Source organism: Ictidomys tridecemlineatus, chromosome 3, assembly GCF_052094955.1.
Source record: "Ictidomys tridecemlineatus isolate mIctTri1 chromosome 3, mIctTri1.hap1, whole genome shotgun sequence".
NCBI lineage: Eukaryota > Metazoa > Chordata > Mammalia > Rodentia > Sciuridae > Ictidomys > Ictidomys tridecemlineatus.
Window position 1 is genome coordinate 204670830 of NC_135479.1, and position 22539 is coordinate 204693368.

At 43.7% G+C, this 22539-nt stretch overlaps 1 pseudogene; it reads left to right on the top strand.

Annotated features, from left to right (window-relative positions):
- Nucleotides 1–713: 713 nt before the first annotated feature.
- Nucleotides 714–2692, top strand: LOC101966016 (cytosolic 5'-nucleotidase 3A pseudogene; annotated as a pseudogene).
- Nucleotides 2693–22539: the final 19847 nt, after the last annotated feature.

A 22539-nucleotide genomic window follows, 5' to 3' on the forward strand; every position in this document is an offset into this window, starting at 1 on the left:
AAGCATTGTTTTAAACAAAGTGCAAAGAGGACCAAATAGAGTTGCCCATTAGGAAAAACATTAATTATTAATAAAGATAATTTCACTAAATGATACCTGACACATTATAGTGAAGAAATTCAAAGAATTAAGAGAGGCTGTCATAACAAAATTCACACCAGGCCAACTACTGATTTACAGGAGGCAGATTTCTCAGAGCATACTTTAAAAAAAATATTATTGAACAATTACAGATTCACAGGAAGTTGCAAAGATGATACAGAGGTTCAATGTCACCCAGTTTCTCCTGATGAAGAACCTTACTAGCTAAAGGGCAAAGTCAAAACCAGGAAGCGGACACTGGTACAGCACATGTATGGGGATCTGGGCCATTTGGTCAGGTGTGCAGATTCACCTGAGCACCTGCAATGAAGATACTGGGTGAGTTCATGGCAGGACAGATGTTTACCCTGATTGGAACATTACAGGTTCCAATGTACCCCATAAATATGCACCCCATAAATATATACATTATTTATGTATCTTTTTGTGTGTGTGGTGCTGGGGATTGAACCCAGGGCCTTGCGCATGTGAGGCAAGCACTCTACCAACTGAGCTATATCCCCAGCCCAATTTTAAAGGCACTGGAAATGCTGAGGCTGCAGCAGTGGTGGAGTGTCTGCCCAGATGCCCAAGGCCCTGGGTTTCATCCCCACCTGGGGGGGGGGGCGGGGGTGGGCACTGGAAGATCCCACTGCATTAAGCTCTCTCCTGGGTGGCTCCTTTTGTTGTCACGGCCAGCCCTCATGCCCCCCTCTCCTCACCAGGGCGACCTCTGACCTATTCTCCATTCTACAATTTTTTTCTTATTTCAAGGACGCACAGAGATGGAGTTAGGGAGGAGGGGACGCAGGAGACCGGCGTTGCTCACGGGCGCGCTGCCCTGGAGATGCCCCCGCGCCGTCTTGGGCACCTTGTCCACAGCTCTCCATCTCTGTTTGCTGAGTGGTTTCCCACGGGCGTACGACTTTCTGAAAATCCAGGAGAGAACTGACGATGGGACCGTTTCACCGTAGCGTCAGCTAATTTGCTACGCCCAAGATTAACATGTCCTAGGCCCCACCCCTCGGTCCTGCGGGAGGGGCCTCTCCGGGGCTGACCTGCGCAGAGCGGCGCGTGGGCGGGGCGTCCTGCCTCTGCGGCGCGCCTGTCCCCGTGCTCCCGAGGCTGGCAGCTGGGTGAGGGGCCTTTGCTTCTCTTCTCCGACCCGCGGCGCCCCAGGGCCTGTCGGTGCATCGGCAGCAGCGGCAAGGGTGGCGCGGTGGCAAGCGTCAGCGTGTGCGCCCTGGTGGCGTCAGCGTGTGCGCGCTGGTGGCGGGGGTGACACTGGCCCTGTGCATACTCACCTTGAAGAGGAAGATGGGCCTCAAGACCAGGATCATGGAGATGATTCGCCACGTCTAAGAGAAGTTGGATGGAGCGCATCCTAAGTATTCTCCCGATAGTGCTCTGTGCACGTGGACATCTGGGATCCAATGTTTATGACAAATAAGAAGATTGGATAACCAAGATGTGACTAATCGAGAGCCTGCTGTACTTATCAAAATGATGCCAGAGTTCCAGAAAAGTTCAGTTCGTATCAAGAACCCTATAAGAGTAGAAGAAACTCTCTGTGGTCTTATCAAAGGAGGAGTTGCCAAACTCAGATAGTAACAGACATTGATATGACACTAAGTAGGTTTCCTACACAGGGAAAAGATGCCCAACATGTCATAATATCATTGACAACTGTCAACTGGTTACAGACAAATGTAAAATAATAAAAGTTATTGCAACTAAAGGAATAGCATTATGCTATTGATCCTGTTCTTACCGTGGAAGAAAAGTACCCTTATATGGTAGAATGGTATAGTAAGTCTCACGGTTTGATTGTTGAACAGGGTATACCAAAAGCTAAACTTAAAGAGATTGTGGAAGTATCTGACGTTATTCTCAAGGAAGGATATGAGGATTTCTTTGTTAAGCTCCAACACAGTATCCCTGTGTTCATATTTTAGGCTGGTATTGGTGATGTACTAGAGGAAGTTATCCATCAAGCTGGTTTATCATCCAAATGTCAAGTAGTGTCCAACTTCATGGATTTTGATGAAAATGTTGTCCTCAGAGGACTTAAAGGAGAACTGATTCATGTATTTAACAAACATGATGGTACCTTGAAGAATATAGACTATTTCAGTCAACTGAAAGACAACAGCAACATAATTCTGCTGGGAGACTCCAGAAGAGATTTAAAAATGGCAGATGGGGTAGTCAATGTTGAACACATTCTCCAAATGGTAGAGTAGATGAGCTTTTAAAAAAAATACATGGACTCTTCTGATATTGTTTTGATAAAAGAAGAATCACTGGAGGTCGCCAACTCTATTTTACAGAAGATTCTATAGACAAGTATTTTTCAAGAAGACCTGTCCCATGGGTGCAAATGATACAAAATCTACTCATCTGTCCAACTAGCTGAAAAACTTATTTATAGTATATCTTGTTCTTGAAGTTTTCCCTTTACATAACCAAAATATTTTCAGACATGTTGAATCCATCTCCTGGAAGCTCCTTTACCCCCACCTCTTTCAATACACTCCTCATCATATTTTTAACCCCTAAAAAAAAATGTTGAAGCCAAAATTAGAAAAAACTACTCCCTACTTTTCCAAAATGAATTTTGTAGCTTAATGTTACCTTGCAGTTTTTGAAGAGTCTTTTTACACCAGGAATGTTTATAGATGTTTTTTAAAAGTTTTATGAAATAATGTGCATGATTTTCAGTATTGCCATTTATATAATTTGGGTGGATTATACTAGAGGTATCACCATCTCCTGAAATTGTTATATTTTGGTTTTTGTGTATGTGGGGGTGGGGTGGGGGGGAAACCAATATTTACCAAAAAAGATTGGCACTTAATATTTGAAAAGACTGTTGGTGGCCATGTGTCAATAATCATCACAAAATATTCTATATGAAACCTTGATAATAAATATGAAATGAAAGCCTTTTTAATTCTTAAAAAAAAAAAAGGATAAACACATCATCACCCCCAGGCCATTCATTTCTGTGACAAAGTCAATAAAGTGACTTTTTTGGGGGGGGGGGATTACTAGGGATTGAACTCAGGGACACTTAACCACTGAGCAACATCCCCAGTCCTATTTTTTTTTTTTTTTTTTTTAGAGAGAGAGTGAGAGAGAGAGAGAGAATTTTATTATTTATTTTTTAGTTTTTGGCGGACACAACATCTTTGTATGTGGTGCTGAGGATCGAACCCAGGCCTCACGCATGCCAGGCGAGCACGCTACTGCTTGAGCCACATCCCCAGCCCAGTCCTATTTTTTGTACTTTATTCAGAGACAGGGTCTCACTGAGCTGTTTAGCGCCTTGCTTTTTGCTGAGGCTGGCTTTGAACTAGCAATCCTCCTGCCCCAGCCTCCCGAGTCGCTAGGATTACAGGCATGCACCACCATGCCCAGCAATAAAATGACTTTTTATATTTAATAATTATCAAAACAATGATCCATTTTTGCTGTTTTAATCAATGTTTACTACTTGTAATTTTAATTGATTCAAATCAAATAAATCAATTTTTTGTAGTCATGGGAAATTAAAAGTATTTAAATTCATATATATGCTAATATAAATTTATATTTATAAATATAACTTTGTGGCAGAGAAATGATGGGTGATCAATGGAAAATCTTCAAGCATATATTAAATTAGGAAAAATTCTGTAGGAGAAATTGAATAGAAATACAAGGTTTTTGTTGTTGTTTTGTTTTGTTTTCATATACTGGGAATTGAACCCAAGAGAACTTTACCACTGAACTAAGTCCCCAACCCTTTTTCTTTTTCTTTTGAGACAGGGTCTAGCTAAGTTGCTGAGGCTGGCCTTGAACTTGTGATTCGCCTGCCTCAATCTCCCAAATTGCTAGGATTGCAGGCATCTGTCAACATGCCTGACCCAGAAATACAAGTTAAGAACAAAAAGGAATGATTAAAACTTCAGAGTATTAAAGAGCCTGTTTGCTCTTCTCTAAATGGATAACGTTGGGTAGCAAATCACTTAGGTTCTGCCAGACACATTAAAAAGTGATCTAAGAGTTTTATTTGGAAATATCAATAACTACTAGGTGGGAGAAATGACATCCTTTGCAACTACTTAAATTCTGGACAAAAAAAAATTGTTCAAGATGTGAGAACATTAAGAAGCACATGGGTGGGGGAGTTTAGAGTTTTTTCAAAACTTTTTTTAGCATACTAGAATATGTGTGAATAAAAACTTTCAAGCACATACTTAGTAAAGTGCTTTTGAAAATCTATGAGGCAAGCTGGGCACGGTGGCACATGCCTGTAATCCTAGCGGCTTGGGAGGCTGAGGCCAGGGGACTGTGAGTTCAGAACCAGCCTCAGCAGGGCTGGGGTTGTGGCTCAGTGGTAGAGCACCGCCTAGCACGAGCGAGCCCCTGGGTTCGATCCTCAGCACCACATAAAAATAAATAAAATAAAGGTATTGTGTCCAACTGCAACAAGAAAGAAAGAAAGAAAGAAAGAAAGAAAGAAAGAAAGAAAGAAAGAAAGAAAGAAAGAGTCTCAGCAACAGTGAGACACTAAGCAAAATACAAAAAAGGGCTGGGGATGTGGCTCAGTGGTCGAGTGCACTGAGTTCAATCCCTGGTATCAAAAATAGAAAATTTATGAGGCAGTAAATGTTATGTAATAGTTCTCCCACTGGCATCCTGTCAAGAAATTAGTCTGAATTAGGATAGTTTCAGTCTGAGTAGCCCAAATCTGGTTCGCACTGGGTTAGGCAGAAAATAGAGTGTACTGGCTGACGCACTAAAAAAGCTGAGGTGCCTGGATCCATATGCTTAGCCGGCGCCTGGGAACCCATATCTTTCCAGCTTTTCTGACTCTGCTTTCCTCTCTGGTCATCTCACTCTGGGGCATCCTTCCCAAGATGGCTGCTGGCAACCCTGGTCTTCCATCCTCCCCACTGGGAAAGAACTTCCTTTTCTCAATAGCCTCAGTGAAATGACGGGCACTGGGCCTCCTTGGCTTGGTGGGGATCATGCACCCATCCCTAAACCAGTGGCTGTGGCCATGGAAGTGGGATGATCTGATTGGCTGGGTCTGGGTCACATGCTTCCACCCTCCCTGGGGCAAGGGTCAACCTCCTTCTTGATCCACTGAGATGAACTAAGAGTGGAGGAGGGAAGCCCAGAATTCTAAGAGAAGAGAAAATGGACAGTAGAGTGCCCAAGTGGTAGAAGGCTTCTGCATAATCTGCCAATCAGCACGTCTTCACAGAGTTGTAGGGGGAACAGGTGACACCCACCCTTTCAACCTCCTGAAAAGGAGCCTCTGGGAGACTTTGGTTATCACTGTGGCGCAGATGGGAACATGACCACGCAGAGAGGTTACGTTATTGCCCGAGATTGCACAACGGTAATTGGGGGGGTGGTAGGGTTTGGCTGGGGGCATCTGTCCCAGGGTTGGCACTCTCTGAACCTCCACACTGGTGGCAGGGACAATGGAAATGCAGCGTGGCCCAGACTTGAGGACCCAGGAGCTTTGGGGGGGCAGCGATAGGATGAGCTGTAAAGAGTTAGCACTGGGGCCCAGCAAGCCCTGGTGCCCCAGGCTTGGCCCCAGCTCCCTGCCTCCACCCCACCCTGGGTGCAGCAGGGGCACTGCCACAACTCCAGCCAAGCCTGCGCCAGCCCTGCCACAGTCTGGGAGCTGAGACGTGGAACTGGCTGGGGAGCTGGGGTAGCAAGGTGAGGACAGGAGAGGAGCAAAGAGAGGAGGGAAGGCCGGAGTCAGGAGGCTCCTTTGAGCCCCGAAACCACAGAAGCCACCATCAATGATGAGGCCTGGGCCTCCAGTAGAGGTCTCACCTGGAGGCAGCTGGTGGGCAGCTCTGAGGCTCCTGTTCTGGAGACAGCACCCTGACCCCACGTCCTTATCAGAAGCAGCTCCGAAAGTTTTGTTTTATTTATTTTTTTATTGTGATAAAATACACAATAACACAAAATTTACCATTTTAACTATTTTTAAGTGGTCCATCCGATGGCATTAGGTACATTCACGTTGTTGCACAAACATCACCACCGGATTCTGGAGAACTTTTTCTTCATCTCAAGACTAAAACTCTGCCCATTAACCAGTGACTGTCTATTTCCCCGGCTCCTAAACCCCCAAAGCTTCTATTCTGCTTTCTCGGAGCCTCATGTAAGTGGAATCATTCGGTGTTTGGCTTTTGTGACTGGCTTACTCCATGCAGCATGACGTCCTGCACATGCTCCGTGGCAGCGTGTGGCAGAATGCCTGTCCTCTTTCAGGCTGAGTCATATTTATGGTACGTAGGTTCCCCATTTGGCTTATCCATTCATCCGTGGTTGCGGGCAGTTTCCACCCTAGTTTGGCGAATAATGCTACTGGGAATATTGAAGCACAGGTATCTGTGAGGCCCTGCTTTCTTTCAGTTCATTGGGTGTACATACCCAGGGGTTGAGTTGCTGAGTCATGTGCTAATTCTATGTTTGTGGGTTTGTGGTTGCTATTGCTTTGGTACTGGGGTTTGAACCCCAGGGACTTAACTACTTAGCCCTTTTTAAAAAATATCTTATTTAGAGACAGGGTCTCGCTGCATTGCTTAGGGTCTTGCTATATTGCCTAGGGCCTCAATAAGATGCTGAGGCTGGCTTTGAACTCGCGATCCTCCTGCTTCAGCCTCCTGAGCTGCAGGGATTACAGGCGTACACCACTGCGCCCGGCTAATTCTGTGTTACAGTGTTTTCCTCAGTAGTTGCACCAGCAATGTACAAGAGTTCCAATCACTCCATTCCTCTCCAAATCTCCTTGTTTTTCATGGGAGATGTGTGTGATTTAGAGTTGTCCAATAGGGGCTGCATTCGGGGGCACGGATCAAACCTAGCGGGGTGAGGCTTGCTTAGGTTAACTCTCCGCTGCCCATCTGCTGCCCTCCTCTCTTGGGGGTGCAGAAAGGATGAAGCACCACCATTGTCCTTATCAGTGACTCTGGGCCCCAAGGCATGAGTCCCCTCCCCTTCACCTCTGAGCCTACTCTTTAAGGACATTGTCATTTAGCAAAGGAACTCCTATTGACTTTTTTAGGTTAATAAGGACAGACTATAAAGCTTATCTACTTATTTCAGAATTTGTTGATCAGTTAGTGCAAGGGGTTACTTCCGAAGACAGCAGTTGAAAGGACTTGGAGTGAGCAGGGCATGTTGTCAGAAGCCTGTAATCCCAGTGGCTCGGGTAGCTAAGGCAGGAGGACGGCAAGTTCAAAGCCAACCTCAACAACTTAGTGAGGCCCTAAGCAACTTACTGAGACCCTGTTTCACAATCAAACATAAAAAGGGCTGGGGACTGCCTCAGTAGGTAAGCAAAGAAAGGACTCTGACCTCCTATAAAATACGTGAAACCCGTCAATGTGGTCCCCCCTCACCTGCGGGGGATGTCTTAAGACGCCCCAGGGGGGTGCCTGAAGCTCAGAGAGTACTGAACCTGACATAGACTTTTTTTTTTCTCTGTACATACACACTTCAGATGAAGTTTTATTTATAAATTAGGTACGGTAAGAAGAGAATAATTTATAATGAATGATATGCTATAATAAAAGCTGTGTGAGTCTGGTCACTTTCAAATACCTTTTTGTTCATTTCTGGAATTTTCCATTTATTATTTTCAGGCTCCACCTCATTTGACCATGTGTAACGAAACCCAGGAAGTAAAACCGTGGATAAAGTTTTCTGTGCCCCACTGTGGTGGCTTTTCTCCATCCCCTCCTTACCTTCTCTGTACCCTGGAGGGCAGAACTCTGTGGATGCATATTCTGGGTTTCCTTCCTCTTGGCCTCTGCTGGGTTTGATCAATGAGAGACACTGAGAAGAAACCAGAGGGCGGAGGAAAGGGAGACCTGTCACACATGTGTTGTACTATTGCTGGTGTCACCAAGATCCAGGACAAAATGGGGTCCCGCAGACTTGGAGATGGGGGGTCTGCATGCCACTCCACACATTCATTCTTCTCTCCATTTTCTGTGCTCATCAGGAAGAGGGACCTTAGAGGGGACAGTGGACAAGGAGGAGAAATCTGACAGCATAATAAATTCACCTGATCCAGGGACAAAGGTGGAATGAACCCTGTGTTTATCGGTGAGAGGTCCTGGCTGGATGCCACTGCCATGGCACACTTGTGATCTAGAAAATCTGGCCAGGCCGAGTCCCCACAGGATCCGCAGGCATTGCACAATGACCTGCTGGGCGCTCTCCTGCACTGTGGGTAATAAGTGCATGCACAGCATAAGATTTGCTCTATGCTTCTAGAAGAATCCCACTGGTTTGGTGTTGTAGGTTATGGGCTTTCCAGCTGCCTGTGCCACTGGATGACTCCCTGGAGGATGGCCTCCGGAGCCCTGTCCTCAGAAAAACCCACCAGCCTCTGCTGCTTGGCAGAAGCTGGGCCCTGGGGGCTTCTGCCTCTTCCACCCGGGAGCTGCAGCTTTCTAGGAGGAAGGCTCGCCAGGTATCCTGCCCCTTGGTTCTGCCGACTTCCAATTCTCACCAGGAACCAGGTCTCCGTGTCCACTCTGCCCCCACTTGTAATGGATCAGCCGCTGTCCTCAGGTAGTGCCAAGGAGCATGTCTTCATGACTCCAAGAGAAAGGAATTGGCGTTTTCCCACCATATATTAGATTTCAGTTTCAGATGCCAAAAATCATCGCTTTTGGTGACAAGAAAGGGAGTGAAATCAATGAGGGGATTAACGGGGGCCTTGTTGGTTCAGTGGGTTCCCACCTGAGCCCTGGTGATGGTTCATTTTCTAGATCAAGTTGCCTAGGCCATTGTATCCAGCTGTTTGGTCTAGATATTTCTGTGAAGGTATTTTTTTTTAGATGTAATTGATATTTATTTATTTTATTTCACACACACACACACACACACATACACGCACACATATATTTTTTAGTTGTAGGTGGGCAAAATACCTTTATTTTATTTTAAATGGTCCTGAGGATTGAACCCAGTACCTCACATGTGCCAGGAAAGCTCTGTCACTGAGCCACAGTCTCAGCCCTGTAATTGATACTTAAGAAGTACACTTCAAGTAAAGACAGTAAGCTCCATAATGTGGGTGGCCTTCATCCAGTTGGTTGAACACCGTTGGAGAAAAGACTGAAGTCTCCCGAAGAAGAAGGAATTATGCTTCCAGATGCTTTTAGGCTCAAGCTGCTATGTCACCTCTTTCCTGGGTCTCCAGCCTGCAGCCTGCCTTGCAGACCTCAGATCACATGGACTAAACCCTTAAAGTAAATCTCTTCTTACACACACACACACACACACACACACACACACACACACACACACATACACACACACCTATTTCTCTGGAGAACTAACTCAGTTTTCTTAGCATTTTGGTTTGGATATGAGGCGTCCTCCGCCAGCTCCTGTATTAATTCAGGAATGCTCAGAGATGAAATGACTGTAAGCTAATCAGTCCATCCTAGTCAAAAGGACTGAGTGGTAACTGTGGGCAGGTGGGACGTGGCAGAGGAGGTGGGTTACTGGGGGCCGTCCTGAAAGGGGTCATCTTTCCTGTGGCCCCTTCGCCCTTCCCTCTCTGTCATGAGCAAGATAATTCACTAACATAGACCAAGCACATTTGTGTCTTTCCACAACGTCAGAATTTATTGAATAACAGCAAATTCACAGGCTGCACCACTTTCATCCGTTTCGGTTCACCTGATAGTCAGAAGCCCAGCAGACACAAGTTCTTTCATTCGAGTCTTCATTTCTCATATCTATAACATTCAAGCACACTCACACATCGTCTGCTGACCTACAGAAAGACTAAGAAAAGACTAAGAGGGCAGTAGGTTAAAGGGCGCTGGGCCACCAGCACAGGCAGGGATATGAAGGCTGAGAGCCAGGGTCACTGTGGGTGGCCAGATAAGGACTTTAAGGAACCAGTTCCACAGACTCGTCAAAGCAGAGGATCCAACAGGATGGACAACAGTCTCAGTTTCAGGGTGTCAGTTCAGGGTGTCAGCTTGGCATGGGCCCTCTGTGGTCATCATGGGCAGGAGAAACTGCGCTCTGCTGAAGCTCGAGCTCAGAGATTCGGAGGTTTGTCACTGGGGTGGTTTTCCTGGGCCAGGCTTGTGATGAGTGGCCAGTGATGGGGTCAAGGGTGTCCTCATGTTGAGCCTCGGGTCTCCAGCGAGGAGGGTGCCTCTGTTGAGGGTGATGAGCTCCCACGTCTGGTGTTCCCGATAGGATGTGGAATATCCAAGTGTCCAGGTGCTCCTTGATTCCGTTGGATAAGTTGGCACATGTCAGTTGTTTATCAGTTGGTGCATTACGGTAGTGCCAGTCAGATGGTGGTCATCCACGTGCACAAACAAGGTATGGAGTCATTCTACCTTGGCACTTGCACTCACAATGGAGCAACTGGTGGCAAACTGCTGCTTTACAAAAATGGAGTAACTCAGGTTTAGGCACAGCCCCCAAACTGCTCTTCTATACACGGAGTTTCTCAGCGCAAGGCACAGCCTGCTCCCCACACTCTCTGCTTTCTGGTCAGCCATGAACGGAGCAGTGATCCTCCACCATGTCTTCCTGCTATGATGTTCTGCCTCACCTCGGGCCCAGAGCAATGGACTCAGCCGACCACGGACTAAATCTCTGGAACCATGAGACAAAATAAGCTTTCCCTCCTCTAAGTTGTTCTTGTTGCGTATCTTGGTCACAGTGATGAAGCTGACTGATACCCTCAGGAACTCAATGTGAATAGCTAAGCTACGGGACCAACCTAAGTGCCCTTCAACAGACAAGTGGATTAAAAAAACCCAAAAACGTGGTATATATACACAATGGAACATTACTCAGCCATAAAGAAGAATGAAATTATGGCATTTGCCAGTAAATGGATGGACTTGGGGGGAGAGAAGAGGGGATGGCAATGGCAAAGACAGTGGAATGAATCAGACATAACTTTCCCATGTTTATATATGAATACACGACCAGAGTAACACATCATGTACAACCACAAAAACGGGAAGTTATACTCCATGTATGTATGTCAAAATACACATTGTCTTGTATGATTAAAAGGAACAAATACATTTTTAAAAGTACACATACAATATAAAAGAATATACATGGGGCTGGAGGTAAGCTTAGTGAAGGAGCACATGCCTAATGGTGGAGCCCATCAGTGAGGCTCTGGGTTCAATCCCCAGCACCACAAGAACACACACACACACACACACACATACACACATACATACACACACACACATACACATACTCACACACATACACATACACACACATACACACACACATACACACACACACATACACATACACACACACATACACACACACACATACACACACAAATAACAATAAAAAAAGAATGTATATAAGCTGGCATTAATTATTGCCAAAATTATTGTTCATAATCTGTGGCTCTCAGTAAGGTCTAATGTCTGGATCCATCTTTACATAATACAATGATAAGTGACATATTTACTGTCAAAAGTAGCCCTTTCTCCTGCTCCCAGAGATAAACGGATTGACTTCTGTGTGTTTGTTTCCATCTGAGCATCAGCAGAAGTAGTTGTTGAGCACACACGGCCTTGCTCTATCAGAAATATGTGCCCAGCACAGTAAAAGCCCCCTCACAGGGTGAAACGCACAGTGAGAGAAATCTAGAAACCGAGAGCACACGAAGGAGCGTTTGGTTCCAAACTCCAACGTCTCTCCTACTCCAGGGCATGAACTTATTGATGGGAACAGTAAGCCAAAATCTCCTTTGTGATATAAACTCACTTTATCTTCCACCTGTCTCTGTGTCGCCCTCGGCATGCACATACAGCCGATTTTAAGTGAGTTGTATGGGGCAGTATTTTGGCTGTGACTCTGCTGTGGGACTCATGGCCTGGCTGCTGTCGGACTTGACTGAACACATCTCCTGGGACTTTGCTGTTAGAATGCATGGGTTTTGCATGAAGAGGCCTCTTCATAACTGTCCCAAAAGGACTCATTAGACATTTGAATATAAATGCCAAAGAGACCAACCTACTCTTGGTGAAAAATTCCAGCATATGAGCCAGGCTTGGTGATACATGCCTATAATTCCAGTTATTCAGGAGCCTGGTGCAGGATGACAAGTTTGAGGCCAACCTGGACAACTTAGCAACTTGTCTCAAAAAAAAAAAAAAAAAAAGGTCTGGGGTGATCAGGGCTGTGTCTCAGTGGGAGAACACTTGCTTGGCATGCTCAGCCTGAGACTCTGGGTTCAGCTCCCAAAATTGCTAGAAGGAAGGAAGGGAGGGAGGGAGGGCGAGCCAGCTTCTGTGAGACCCATAGAAAGGCTGTCAGTACAAACTGAAGACGACACTCAGAAGTCATCAAAATACAAATACTTTCAAAGAAGAGAGAACGGAAGAGTTGAACTTCCAGTGAACAGAGAACCTACAACTGTATACACTGCCTAAAAAAAAAAAAATCACAATTGTAATCCACTCTGAACAGATAAAGGATGATGTTTATTGAGATGAAAAAGTAATTATGCTTAGACTCAAAAATAATGTCTTTCATATTTCTTTTAGTAACACTGGTAAGAAAATTTTACCAAATTGAGTTTAGCTGTGATCTTCGTAGCCAGTTAGTTTTTATGATACCTACACTTCACGTGATTTATATCTGTGAAGCATAAAACATACCTACTGCTATGGATGGGTCTGAATGTCCTCTGAAAGCTCAGGTGCCGAAGGATGGGTCCCTGATGGGTGGCACTACTGAGAGGAGGTGGAAACAGAAGGAAGTGGGGCCCTGTTGGAGAAAGCAGGCCATGGCTGGGGTGTATCTTTGAAGGGTTAGTTTTTCTTCCTCTCTCTCTCTCTCTTGGCTTCCTGGCCACCATGAGGTGAGCAGCTCTGCTCTACTACTGTGCTCCCTGTAATGATATTCTGACTCACCAAAGGCCCAAAGCAATGGGGCCAAGTGACCTGGTCTGAAACCGTGAGCCAAAATCAACCTTTCCACACTGTAAGTTGATTCTCTCTGGTATTTTGTCACAGTGATGAGTATCTGGCTAACATACATATAATACAGCATATATATTCACCAGGAAGAGGTAGCTTTAGTCTTCTTAGTCTCCCCTATTTATGAAACTAAAATATATTTCAAGTGTGGTTTTGTTGCACACAAAATGCAAATAAAAAATTGGATATGTCCTATTATTTTTCTTTTTATGTCTCTCTCTTTTTTTTTAAAAAAAAGCTATTTTAGTATATCTGAGATCTACTTTAACTCCAGTGGTGTTTTTTATGGTGAGCTCTGGTTCATAGTGTTCACACCCTTGTGTGGTCCCTTCCTGGCTGGGTTCTAGACTAATCTTGGTGGCCAATAGAAACCTGTGAAAATGTGTGGTTCCCAAGTCTAGGCCATAAAAGCCTTATCTTCTGTCTTGCTCTCATGGGCCATTCACTCTGAGGGAAGCCAGCTGCCATGTTGTGTGGCCACTCAAGCAGCTCTGTGGAGAAGCTCAGGCAGAGAGGCACTGAGGCCTCCCATCAACAGCCAGCACCAACTTGCCAGCCACACGAGGGAGCTGTCCAACAAATGGCTGGATTCTCTAGCCCCAGTCAAGCCTTCAGATGACTGTGGCTTACCTCAGCCAATATCTGACTGCAGTTTCACAAGAGACCAGAAGCCCAAACTGAGCAACCAACTTATTCTCAAATCCTAGACCACAGAAATTATGACAGATTAAAAAATGATTATTGCTATTTATAAGCTATTATGCATGGGGTGAATTGTTAGCAGCAATAACTAATATGGAAACATTATTAATCTTATTTTTTAATTTTAAATTTATTCTAATTAGTTATACATGACATAATGCATTTCAATTATACACAAATGGAACAAACTTTTACTTCTCTGGTTGTACATGACGTAAAGTCATACCATTCCTGCAATCCTACATGTACCTAGGGTAATGATATCTGTCTCATTCTACCATCTTTTTCACTCCCTGTCCCCTCTCCTCCCCTCACTCCCCTCTGCCCAATCCAAAGTTCCTCTATTCTTCCCTTGCTGCCCTGGACCCCCATTATGGATTAGTATCCACTTATCAGAGAAGACATTGTATGCAAGTTGTATGCGACGATATTTTGGCTGTGACTCTGTTGTGGGTGTAGCTTAGTGATACAGCACCCCGGGGTTCAGTCCCCAGTATTTGTCTCCTTCTCCAAAAATAAGAAGGAAATCTAATTATCAAAGATCAGTAGCATCTTGACAAAAATCTCAGGACTGACTAGAAAGGGCTCCCACCCATCCAAATAGAGAAAAGTGGAGCATCATAAAGAATAAGGAGGGAAGTTATACTTTACGTATGTATGATTGTCAAAATACATTCTATTCACATGTATAACTTCAAAGAACAAACAAAATTTTTTAAAAAGAATAAGGAACAACTCAAACACCCTTTTTTTTTTTTTTTAAAGGGTGCTGAAATACATCAGGCAGGAGGCAGGACAGGTAAGTCTTTGCTGAAAGGATTGGAGGAGGCTAGGGTTTTTTGTTTTTGTTTTTGTTTTTGTTTTGAGAGAGAGAGAGAGAGAAAGAGAGAGATTTTTAATATTTACTTTTTAGTTTTCGGTGGACACAACATCTTTATTTTTATGTGGTGCTGAGGATCCAACCCAATGACTCTCGCATGCCAGACGAGCGCATTACGGCTTGAGCCACATCCCCAGCCCTCCAACATCTCTTGATGGATGAAGGGTCATACAATATATGCACATACATACAATGGAATATTATCCAGTCTTAAAAGGAGGGAAATATCTGACACGTATTGATATTGGTTGAAGAGGGAAACAATTCTACCAGGGAAATACCAGCCCGTTGGGAATGAAATTCAGCCAACCTTAGCATCTGGAGAGTTGGAGCATGCGAGTATGCTGAAATATAAAGAGAAGTCATCACCTTGGGAATATTTGTACCAGGGCTGGGAACGTAGTGTAGTGGTAGAGCACTTGCCTAGCAACCATGAGGCCCGGGGTTCTATCCTCAGCATGAAAGAAAAGACAAGAGCACGAGGCAAAGAAGAGGGGGGGAACTGGTCTGCACTGACTCAAACTGAAAGGTTAATAAAATAGGTACTTGTCACTCTGTTTTTCTATATGCTTAACAAAACACTGTTGAAATCTTGTTCCCAGGATGTGTTGTCCCCAACTGTGAACTGTTTGCTAATCTTGTTCCCAGAATGTGCTGTCCCCAACTGCCAAACTGCAGGATGCACTCCCTCACTCGGTTGCAGGCAAACTGCCCACTCGCCCTGACCCGTCAATGAACTTCCCTCCCTGCCCTCTCCAGGGAAAGTATATAAGCTCTGCTCAAGCTGTTCTCAGGGCTCTATCTCTCTTTGCTAAGGTGAGCTCTGAGCCCCAGCATGCTGGTTCCCAAATAAACCCTTTTGCTGTTGCATGAGGCAGTCTCTTGGTGGTCTCTTCCTCCGACGTTTCGCTGGTCCCTTACAAAACCAGCTGTGGAATATTATGTAGGATGACTGGAAAAATTTGCATATGATCTGTGGGTAAGATGATTTTTAGAAACTTATTTTCTTACATGTGATGAAGGAATTGTGGTTTTGGAAGACAATGCCCATGTTAATTAAGGTTGTGATCTTTTGATGCTCATCATTTACTTTAAAATACTTTAGCAAATCATAAAAAAAGCAAATATGAAGCAAAAATGGTGAAATGTTAGTAACTGTTAAATGTCCAAATGGGCTCATTAAATTGTTTTATGGACTTTTCTGAACATCTGAAAGTTTTCTAATGTAGCAGTTCTCACTTAGCCAATACTTTCCAGATCCCCAGTGGATGACTGAATCCTAATATATTTTTCCTGTACTCATAGGCCTATAATAAATTTTAATTTATACATTAGGCAAGTAAGAGATTAGCAACGATAACTAATAATAAAATAGAATAATGGTAACAATATGCTGTCATAAAAAGTTATTTAAAATGAATGAATTGTTTATTTCTGGAATTTTCCATTTAATTTTTTTGGATCATAGTTGACTCACCCATGGTTTCACTTTCTGAAACCCAGAAAGTGAAACCATGGGTGAGGAGGTACTAAGGTATAAAAGCAAAAATGGATCTGTGGGGCTCTGAGAAGCACAAATTCAGGGGTTAAGAACCATTTCAGGGTGAAAGAGCACATCCAAACAAACTGGTGGGCATCATTGTGACTGCCATATTTATCTGTAAATAAAGACTGACATTTATCTATAGATATCTATAAATATAACCTGTCTCAGAAACACTGAGTGCCCAGTTCAGCAGGACCACATAACTAACAGTGCTAGAGTCTGGAATGTCCCTCGAAAGCCCATGTGCTGGAGGCTGGCTCCCCAGCCATGGTGCACTGGTAGGTGGAGGAACCTCTAAAGGTAGAGCCTAGTGAGAGGTCTTTAGATCACTGAGTTGGGCCACTGACGGGGATTGTGGGACCCGGATCTCTGTCTCTGCTTCTTCTCTCTCCTTACTCCCTATACACTCCTGGGTCTCTCCAGAGACCCCAAAGCCACAGGCCCAACTGTGGTCATGGACTGAAACCTCCCAACCTGAGCCAAAATACACCTTTTCTTGTATAAACTAATTGCCTCTGGTATTTACTGCAGCAGCAACAGGAAGCTGACAACCAAAACAGTCCTAGAGAAATTCCAAGTCAGCAAGCTGCAGAACTGGTTGGGCCCTCGGTCTTCTACAGTGGGTAAAGGACTAGGCTGGAGACCCAGAGCCTTGGGCTCTAAACTTGGGGCCACCATTTGCCTTTTCAAAGCTCAGCCTAAGTTTCCCTACTTTAAAATGGGGATTTGTTGTTATCTATTCAATTGACCAATTTCTTAATCATATGCAAAGTTTCAGCCCTGGTCCAGATGCTGAAAATATGGTATGAAGATATCCCTGCAGGGCTGGGGATATGGCTCAAGTGGTAGCGCGCTCGCCTGGCATGTGTGCGGCCCGAGTTCGATCCTCAGCACCACATACAAACAAAGATGTTGTGTCTGCCGAAAACTAAAAATTAAGTCTTAAAAATTTCTCTCTCTTTCTCTCTCTCTCTTAAAAAAAAAAAAAAAAAAAAGATATCCCTGCAGAGTTTGCTCAACGGGGAAGAGACAGGTGAGACCCAAACACCGGCCCCAGCCAGGCACAGAGGGGGGCTGGGAAGGGGGGACAGAGCAAGAACCAGGCCAAGAAAAAGGGAGGGGGTGGCTTGGGCTGGGAGATCAGGGAGGGCTTCAACAGAGTCCCAAAGACCAGTAGGTTTTCTCCACAGGCACAAGGGTGAGAGCGTGGCTTCCAGGGCAGGAGCAAAAGAACGAAGGAAAGACGGGGAGGCCGAGGAGGTGCAGCTCTGGTGCACACCAGAGGGATAGCATGTGAGGCGCTGGGCCCCAGGCTGAGCCAGACTTTGGAAGGATGTCATTTATTCTGGTGCCCAAATCAACAAGCACTCAAGAGCCAAGGAGGAAAGCCAGGAGAGCTGGTGTTTGCAGAAGATGATTCTGGAAACATGGGAGAACCAGCTGGGAGGTGAGAGGACGGAAGTGGAGCTGTTTACCTTTTCAGGGGCCATGGACTGCCCTTCAGGGTAATGTTTTTAGGTGCATGGATTAAAATACATAGGATTACAAAGGAAACGTTGAAAATCTGCTGTCAAAATGTATTTAAAACTTGTGTAATATGTGTGCTTCTCTTTTTAATACATTAAATAACAGATGTAGTGGTGAGTTTAACAACACTATGATTTGATTGATTGATTGATTGATTGATTGATTAGTACTGGGGAGTGAACCCAGGGGCACTTTACCACTAACCTACATCCCCATCCCTTTTTATTTTGAGGCAGGATCTCACTAAATTGCTTAAGGCATTGCTAAATTGCTGAGTCTGGCCTTAAACTTGTGATCCTTCTGTCTCAGCCTCCAAAGTCACTGGGATTGCAGGCATTTACCCCCCCACCCCTGTGCCTGGCACAACTACTATGTCTTTAAACAAGTGATTACTGTAAATCGTATTCTTCGTGTGATGCTATGTAAAACAGGAATTTCAACAGGGGACATCGTCACAGGTACTGCTGTGGGTTGTAACCTCAGTCATCACTGAAGGGCTGCTGAAAACAAGGACAGGCTTGGTTTTTCCCTGAAGTGTAAGAAAGACCCTTTGAATTCCATCAGAAAACCCTCGGGGGACACCTCTCTAGATTGACTGTCCTGACTGTCCTGAAATTTAGTACGCGCCCGCCCGTGTGGATGTAGTTTTAGGATTGTGCCAAGTTCAGGGGAGACTCCATTTCCTTTGAAAGTTCCAGCGTCATGATTTGGTTCTTTGGGGTGGGTTTGCTTGGGAGCAGGATATTCAGGTAGCTTGTGGCACCACTGCACAGCTGACGTTAATCCAAGCAGAGGAAAAGGAACTTTGACCACGGGAGACTCTGTTAGAGCCATCCCCTTAAGCAAAGGCCCAAAGGCCCACGGGAGAGTGCATCACTCCTAAGGTTCTCTGAGGGAAGGAACATTTCTTTTGTGCTATTTGCCTAAAATGCATTGAAAAGAAGAAGGAGGAGGAGGAGGAGGAGGAAGAGGAGGAGGAAGGCACGAGGAAACAAGAATCCCAAATCAAGGGGCTCTCTAAAGAATGATGTGCTTGTCTTCTTAAAAAAAATGTGCAGTGTTATGACAAAAAATTGGCTGTGGAGCTGTTCCATGTGCAGGAGATTAAAAAGATCTGGTGACTAACTGCCTTGCTTACTTTAGGATTGAAGCCTCGCTGGAAAACAATGGTTAATAAAGGATATTATTGGAACAACTGGCAAAATACAGAATGGACAATATATTACATGATAATACTGTAATCGTATTAATGTCTTGGCTGTGATGATTTTTCGGTGATTGTGTGAGAATGTCTTTGTTCTTAGGAGATATACTCAGAATGATTTAGCTGGGCGGGGTATCTTTACAGTTCAGCAAAAATAAGTCTCCGTGTATTCTAGATGACAGACACACAGATGTACAGCCTTATATATCATACACATGTATGTAAATGTACACATTCGTATATACACACATGTACGTATGGAAAAAGAGCGTGTGAACAAATGTGACCACGGTGGTAACAATGGGTGGGCTTAGATAACAAGGTTAATGAAGTTTAGATGAAGTTCATTGTCCTATTGATGAAACTTCTTTGTAAGTTGGACTTTTTTCCAAAACATGCTGTTCAAAAAAATTCAGAAGCCCACCCTCCAGAGTCAGGAGGGACAGTGCTTCAGCTACTCTGATCTCAGATCAATTCTGGAGGCTCTGCTGATCAGCTAATGTGGACTAGGAATTTGTTTTCTCTCGTGAAGTTGGTGGTGTTTGTGCCCTGGGCACGGCTAGGTGTGCCGGGCTGACCCCCGGCATGGGCAGGGCACAGGGATGGAGCCAGGCCAGGGCACCAGGCTCAGACCTGAAGCAGCCACGTGCACAAGTTCTGCCCTTCAGTTCCCAGAGCTACCCCCAAAATAGAGATCGTCACATCTACCCAGAGACAGCCTTTCCTGGAAGGTGCCATTGGAGAACCCAGAAGCCAGAGAGCCAGGACTTAATGGAGCTGACACAAGAGGTTTCCAAGGGCTGTCCTGCCTGCTGAAGATTTGCACAAGTGATAAAATTCTGTCTGAGGACTGTCCTCCTCTTCTTCTACTACTACCTTTTTTTTTCCTCCTCCCATTAATTCTGGTTTTATTGAGGTGTGATTTAAATATAAATCCACCCCTTTTAGGATCAAGTTCAATGAATTTTGTAAATGTACAGTCATGCAACCTCTAAGTTTTACAACTCTCCCATCTCCCCTAGAAGTTCCCTGTTCCACGTGGTCACCATCGACAGCATACCCTGACAGTGGCATACCACTGACCTGCCTTCTGTCCCTATAGCTCTGCCATTACTAGAATTTCGTACTGGAATCATTCAGTATGGAGTCTGTTGTGTGTCTCCGTGGCTTGTTCCCTTCTACTGCTGAGCAGTTGTCCATAGTATAGATATCTCATAATTTTTCTCTTTTCAGACACTGAGGTTGTTTCTAGTTTGGCTCTTTTGAGTAAAGCTGCTATTAAATTATATTTAAATAATCTAATAGTTCTCCTTTCCTTTTAATAGATGTAATGCTGGAATTTCTCATAAGGAAAAGGTATTCCAAATCCAATTGAAAGTTTTATATTTAGTGTATCAGAATAGTGAGTTAATTGGTGGTAAAGTTAAGAGTCTCAGCCAGTCTTACTTTTGAGTATGATGATTTTTTTACACTAATTGTGATAAGATAAACATAAACATGAACTAACTCTCTCGACCATTTTAGAGTATCATTTAGTAGCATTAAGTACATTCACTTTGATGTGCCATGGATCTGCAGAATTTTTTTTATCTTGCAAAACTGAAACTCTATATCCATTAAATGGTGGCCCCCTCCAATTTCTCCTTCCCCATCCTTCTGCTTTTTGTTTAAATGACTTTAACTATTTGAGTTACCTCATGTAACTGAACTCAGGTAAGGAGTCGTTCTGTTGTTATTATTGTTGTTGTTGTTATTTGTAGAATGAGAATGGGACACAGTATTTTGTGCATGCTGGGCAAGTGCTCAACCACTCAGCTACATCCCCACCCTTTTTCATTTTTTTGTTTTGAAATGGGATCTCACTAAATTGCCCAGGTTGGCCTCAAACTTGAGATCCTCCTGCCTCAGCCTCTTGAGTAGCTGGGATTATAGGTTTGGACCACTGCCCTTGGCTGATATTGCCCTTTGATGAACAAAAGTTTTATTATTGATGCAGTCTTTTTTTTTTTAAATGATTCCTTGGCCTTTCTTTGTCTTTCAAGACATTGATACCTCTGAAGAGTATAGTCCACTATTCTGTATGATTGATGTCCCATAACTGGGGTTTGACATTTTTTTCACATTTTTCTCATTTAATTCAGAATGCACATTTTTGACTGACAGCAACTCTGTTTGTGATGCTGTGGTCTTTTCAGTACCTTCCATCAGAAGACACACCCACACTCATTTTATCCTATTATTAGAGCTATTATTAAAGCTGTTAATTAATTAATTAATTTTTTATTTTTTAATATTAATTTTTTAGTTTTAGGTGGACACAATATCTTTTTTTATGTTTTTATTTTTTTAGTTGCCAATGGATCTTTATTTTATTTATTGATATGTGGTGCTGAGGATTGAACCCGGTACCTCACACATGCTAGGCAAGCGCTCTGCCACTGAGCTACCACCTCAGACCTTTATTTTGTTTTTATGTGGTGCTGAGAATTGAACCCAGTGTCTCACACATGCTAGGCAAGCGCGCTACCACTTGAGCCACATCCCCAGCCCCTACACTTGTTATTTAAACTCTTGACTAAAGTGGCATCCTCTTTGAAACTGGTAAATTTGTAGCTGATAAGTAATCTGGGAGAACCGCTTAAAGATTGCACAAATATTGTGAATATCCTTTGCCCTGACAAACATCAGCCCCATGGTTTTAGCAGCCATTGATGATTCTAGCCTGAGCAGTGATTATTATGAAAGGGTGCTTTTTCTACCTCTCTTGGTCCCTTTGCATTTATTAGTTGGCATCTTACTTTTTCTTGCAATGAAAGAGGAGCTTCCTTTTTCTTTATATTTATTTTTTCTTTGGTATCATTCTGACTCTTTTTTATTCAGGGACATCTTTTGTAATTTTGGTGAACTTTTTTTTTTTTTTCATTTAACAGTATGAAAAAGATCTCTGTCTACACACAGAGATCTTCTTTGTTGTTTTCTTTTCCTTTATTTTTTTTTCCAGTTCTGAAACTCAACATATTGGTTTGTATAGTACCCACAGTATTGCACTGTGGAGGTGTGCCATAAGTTACTCAAACAATTTCTTACATAATGGACATCCTGGTTGTTCTTAATATTTTGTACTTATAAATTATATATACATAGTAATTTATTCTAGATTTGTTTATACATGGAATTGTTAGAGGTTATTCAGGATAAGTACCCAGAAGTGAGATTTCTGAGTCAAGGGCCAAATTCTATGTAATTTTGTTAGATGTTGTTCAATTCCCCTCAACAGGGGTTGTACCACTTTCTATTCTCACAGCCTTGCCACAGAGTGGTTTGTTAAGGTTTTGACTTTGCCATTCTGGTAGGTAATAAGTGTATTATAATTTAAATAGTGCTTTTGTTATTGTTGTTATTGTGTACATAGAGCGTGCATAGCACACATTCTTTCAAGTAAGTGACTCCTAAATCCTTAATTCAGAGAACTGTGTTCCACTCAGGCTTCAGGAGATACTTATTCTTCAGCCCTAATTCCTATTTTTTTCTTTATAGAGAGATGCAGTCAGTCATTGTAGGAATGGGA